The sequence below is a fragment of the Solanum lycopersicum genome, chromosome 1 (genome assembly GCF_036512215.1).
Source record: "Solanum lycopersicum chromosome 1, SLM_r2.1".
Taxonomy (NCBI): domain Eukaryota; kingdom Viridiplantae; phylum Streptophyta; class Magnoliopsida; order Solanales; family Solanaceae; genus Solanum; species Solanum lycopersicum.
Window position 1 is genome coordinate 76,575,598 of NC_090800.1, and position 6,000 is coordinate 76,581,597.

A 6,000-nucleotide genomic window follows, 5' to 3' on the forward strand; every position below is an offset into this window, starting at 1 on the left:
TATATATATATATATATATATATATATAAAATTTAATTGAGATCAGCGGACACAGTAAAACGCCCACCTAATACACATAAATTGAGGAAGATAACTATATATAATTGTGAAGAGCAACATAAGATTACATTTAGTAGCTACATTCAGGTAATATATTTCATAACAATATTATTTTTTGAGTGAATATTTAATTTTAGTTTTTTTTTTTCCCAATTATGCATGCCTACTAGTGCCTTTATGTACTTCTTGACCTTTTAAAAAACATTACTTCATCCGTTAATTTTAATTGTCTTGTTTTATTTTTCAAAAGTTAATTTGAGTATTTTTTTAAAGTGAAATTAGATTCATTAATTCGTTATTGATCAAACAAAATTTAAATATACAAAAATTGTACGAAATTTACTATAAATTGCAATTTGTTGCATACTAATGTGATGAAAAAATACATCATAACATATATATATATATATATATATATATCTTTTTGACCTTTACAAAACATTATTCCATCCGTCTATTTTAGTTATTATGTTATATTTTAAAAAGTTAATTTGAAAACTAATTTTTATAATGAAATTAGAATACATTAATTTGTTATTTATAAAATAAAAGAAATCAGATATTCAAAAGTTATAGGAAAAGTACTATAAATTGCAATTTTTTACGCAGCAATAAAATAAAAAAATATATCATAAAATATTAGTCAAAGTACTTATATATTTATCATTTGACAAAATTATAATAATTAAAAGTAAACAAAAATAATATTTTTTACTTATATACAGGTTTAATTTTCAAGAATAAAGTCAAATAAAAATTTTCAAAGGTCGACACATCAATAATTTTGTAATAGAGCATATATATATATATATATATATATATATATATATATAATGAAGTGCTTCTCTTAAAATTCATTAAAATACTTGAGCTTTTGATAAATTGATATCTAGCTATTGAAAATCTTATAATACCATATGAGAATGACCTCCTATGACTTTTGATATCTTAATCAATTAAATTTTGATAAACCATTTTGTATTCAAATAGAACTTAAAAATATACCTAAAATGAGAGTTTTCTAAGTTTTGATTCAATCTTATATTTTGGTTCAGCAAACATAGTTGCACTATTATAATTGCATTTTAAATTCTCAAAGTCATTCAGTATATTTTATGCCTCTTGTATTTGCTATTTTCAACTACTAAATAAAAAATAAACTTGTTCGTTATTAATATTTTCTCTGATGTTCTTTTAGTTTTCATTGATTTTTAGATTTATTTGTTTGCTATCATATTGTTAATTGTATTTCTCTCAATTGAAGCCTAGCTTATTAGCTCCCTTTCAAGGGGCTATTGAATCACAAGCGACCTCAACAAAGAATTTTGCAATATGATGACGTCTTAAAAATCACATCCGATAAATTTATTTCAAAATAATTTTCACACACAAATGGATAAATTTTGAGCCCGTGTGCACACGGGTAACACTATTAGGGGTCGTTTGGTACAAAAATGAATAATGTAGGGATTAGCAATACAGGGATTAGCAATGCAGGGATTATTTTTATCAAGTGTTTGGTTCATTGTTTCTTATCTAATTTTGTGTGTGGTTTAAATGTTTTTTTAAAAAAAAAAAACTTTCCAAATATATCCTAGAGTTATTATGAAATTTTGTATTTCATGTAATTGAGTCAAAGTAGATAATTAACGGAGAATACTATTTTTTTATAACATTTTTAACTAGTTAGGAGAATAAAATTTTTATTGTCATGTTTACTATTTTCTCACTTAAATTATTTGAGAGTAAATAATTGTCATCTTAATAAATTAGAGTTAATAACTCAAAATGTCACACAACTATAATGATTATAGAGAAAATTTATTGAACTTTGTTTTGTATCAATAAATTTTTAAAAACTCTTTATCATAAAATAAAATAAAAATATAAAATAAATATAGAAAAATAAATTAAACTATTTTTATACTCGAGATGAGTGTGTGTGTGTATATATATATATATATACACACTCTTGTTTTAAACTACTTGTGTAATGTTTAACGAACTTTCATTAAGAGACAATATTTTACTTATGAATTGTTCTTAAATTCATACATCAACATTAACATATTAGTCGGATTATAATATTTTATATTAATAATAAATAGATTAAATAATTCATATTTTAGAAACAAAAAATTATATCTAAATAATAAAAGTTGTAAGCTAATTTATTTAAATAACTTTATTAGTATAAATATAAAATATAAAATATAAAATCAAAAAAATAAATTAAATATTAAAAAAATTTGAGGGGTATTTTTGTCTTTACATAGAATAGTCCATGGTATTAGAGCTAATACCTTCAAATGGAAGGTATTAGCAATACATCACATAATACCACGTAGGATGTATTAACTAATCCATGGATTAGTTATACATAGACTTACATTCCTACCAAACACAGTATTAAATTATACCACATTTAATACATGAATTATTTTTTTTAATATACCCTACCAAACGCTCCATATATATAATATCAGAGGATAATAAGTAATATTACCACTTTGTTAAACGAGACCTAACTTTGTCTTGTAAAATGATAAGTGCCACGTGACTTTTTAAAAAATTGTCTATTTTCCATGCTTACTAACCATTTAAGGCAATGAATAAGCATTTTGCCGAGAAAAAAAATAATTCAAATAAAGGATCAAATTAAGACAGATACCCGTCAAATATATGTATATATATATATATATATATATATATATATATATATATATATATATATTATTTTCTCTGATAATTTTGAGATGATAAAAAGCATCACCCACTTTATTAAAAAAAACTACTTTGTGTTTGGAAAAATATGATTCCCACGTAACATTGAAACATCACTTTCTTTCAAATGAAAATTTTATGCATGAGCCTATATCTTCATTTTGCATTATAACCATTTCTTTTAGAAAGAAAAATAGTATCCCTTAGAATTGGTTGAAACAAAATTGCATCGAAGTGGTCGAAACATAATTGCGTCAGTGGTAAAAGTGGATGAAACATAATTGCATACTATACATTAGTATTGCTACAAGCGCATGAAAAATAAGACTTATGTAAAATAAATAACAATTAAAAAAATAATAATAATAATAAAGAAATACAATTTTTCGATAAAACAATGTGGATAAATATAGCTTGTTCCCTTGATTCATCTTTCATCAGATTTTTTTACCGGCTAATAGTGGCGTATTATTCAAATTTGGATAACTTTATGAATATTTCATGAATTTGTCAAATATTCGAGATGCCTTTTTAAGAGATTATAATACTTTTCATATAGGCATAAACTAGGGTTTACGGTTAGAGTAGCCTCCAAGAAATCTAAATGGACTAGAATACTTTTTAATTCTTATAGAGTTCCAACTAGAATTGAATATGTCTTACAGAGTCCCAAAAATTTTCAAGGTATGTAGATACCTCTGCTACAAGGCTTGTCGGTGGGTAGACTTGATGAAATTTAAAGACGAAGTAAAATACTCATTCTTCCACATTTGCAGTTTTATGACTTCAGATTTGTAAAAATTTGATCTGTGAGGGAAGACGAAGGGTAGATTTGGTCTTAGAGGGCGTGCCAATTTGTTTTCACACAATTTTAAATATAAGAAAAATAAATCAACTATAAATAAAAAATCTAAAAAACTAAAATATTTTATTGATAAATCAATATGAGTACAATTCCTTGATTCTTGTCTCATAAGGTTTCTCCATGATCTGATGACCGTTAGTGTCATATTTCTCGAACTAGTATGATTTGAATTTAATCTCTTATGAGTATTTCATGAATTTGCGAAATATTCAAGACAATGTCTCTTTAAAAAATATAATATTTTTATATAGACATAAACTAGGGTTTAGAATTAGAGTAACCTTAAAAATTCAAACTGAAATCAAATACACCTTATAAAGTCCCAATTAAAATTAAACACGTGCAACTTTCCACAAACTTTTAATGTCTACCGTCACAATAAAAACGATCTTTTTTTTATAAAAAAAAAAAAAAAAAAAAAAAAAAACCTCCTCCTAGCCTATATATATTGTTGAATAATCATGGTAAAGGATATCAACACTTCTCCTCTACAATTTTCCTATAGTGTCACTACATCTTTTTATTCCCAAGTCTTAATAGAATGGGTCTTAAGTCTGTGTTGTGTGCCAAGATAGAAATAAAGGCAAACAAGGATGTGTTTTTATGATGTCTTTACAAATAAACCACAACTTGTCTCTACTATGTGCCCTTTGCATGTACAAGGTTTTGAACATCTTGATGGTGTCATTGGAAAAGTTGGATCCAAAATTTGTTGGATGTATACATTTGGTAAGTTAAATATTTAAAAGGTCAAATACATAAATAGATTCTTAAATTTGTTGGGTTTTTTTTCTCGGGTATCTCAACTATGTCATTTTTCTATTGAATCATTGAACCACTCATAATTTGTTCCTTTAAAACACTGTTGGTTGATTTTGATCGGCTTTTCTATTGTAAATGTCTTCAATTGTGTTCGAATTGTAATAATTTTGATTGGAGGAATGAAGACAAACCGTGTTAGTCTCATTTGTTTTCTAATGTTTTCAAATGACTTAAGTAAAACACAATTATTCTCGAACATTTTCATTATCAATTGGATTAATGAATTCTGGAACAACATATGTATCCTCTATCAATACCCCTCAGAAATTTAGTTCCACATCAGACAACAGTGTTTGTTTAAAAGGAACAAATTGTGGGGGTTCAGTGATTCAATAGGAAAATGACGTAGTTGAGGTACCTGAGGAAAAAAAAAACCCAACAAATTTAAAAATCTGCTTATGTATTTGACCTATTTAAAAAATTCTAACAAAATATTTTTTTTATCAAAAAAAGGAGAACTGACTTTTTATTAGGAGCAGATTTATATGAATATTTAAGTGTTACCTCAATAACTAAGATGAGATAGTGTGTGGGGTAATAAATTCAAAATTCATTAGCTTCAAATCTTAGTCCTATATTTGTTATGTCCAAGCTAGATTGTGTTTCATGTTTGGTACGAAGAAAAATATTTTTCGATAAATATTTTCTAGCTTTATAGCATTCGGTTGATAAAAAAATTTTAAAAAAATATTTTTATGTAAAATATATGCTTCTTAGAAATGAGGAAAAAACACTTTCACATTTCACAATCACCAACCCACCACCACTCAATTTTTCTTAATGACTCCTTATGGTTATTTAACTCTTCTTTATTTTTGATAAGGCAGAAGGGAAAAAGAAGATCTCTAAGCAGATAATTGAAACAATAGATTATGAAAAAAAGGTGTTGACACTCAAAGAATTTGAAGGAGATGTAGTTTGATATATATGATCATTTTAAGTCAACTCTTTATATCGAAACAAAAGGCGAAATCGAATTGGTAAGCTGGACTCTAGAGTATGAAAGACCAAATGAGAATGTCCCTGAACTAGTAAATTTGTTGGACTTCAATGTTGGCATGACCAAAGCTATTGATGATCACCATGTCAAGATGAACTTATAAGTTATATGCATGTGAGAGTATGGTGAAAAAATAATCCATGTTGGTTGTGTACTTTTTATTTGGTTTTTATCCTTTGATGTTGTGTTGTGTCTTTCTCATGTAACGTTTGTGATGTGGAATAACACATGGATATGAAGTTTATATATTATTGCTTCCTTGTCTCTTTCCTAATTTATACAGTGGTTTTTTTCTTTCTTTTTTTTTAAAAAAAGGATCGAATATATTCGTATATTATCATAAATAGTCTAAATACACTAATTAATTACTTTCTTCATCCGGTACTATTTGTCATGGTTTCTATTTTTAGAGTTAAACTATAAAAACTTTGACTCATCATATTAATATGCAAAAAATTTGTAATTTATAGTACTTTTCATATAGTTTTAGAATATCTAATTTTTTTTGTTTAAAATATCGAATTAATAT

At 25.5% G+C, this 6,000-nt stretch overlaps 1 long non-coding RNA gene across 1 annotated transcript; it reads left to right on the forward strand.

Annotated features, from left to right (window-relative positions):
- The first annotated feature begins 4,057 nt into the window (after window positions 1-4,057).
- LOC138349331 (uncharacterized) lies at window positions 4,058-5,719 on the forward strand. The gene is made up of 2 exons (XR_011221894.1): window positions 4,058-4,378; window positions 5,299-5,719. It is a non-coding gene; the product is annotated as an uncharacterized lncRNA (long non-coding RNA).
- Window positions 5,720-6,000: the final 281 nt, after the last annotated feature.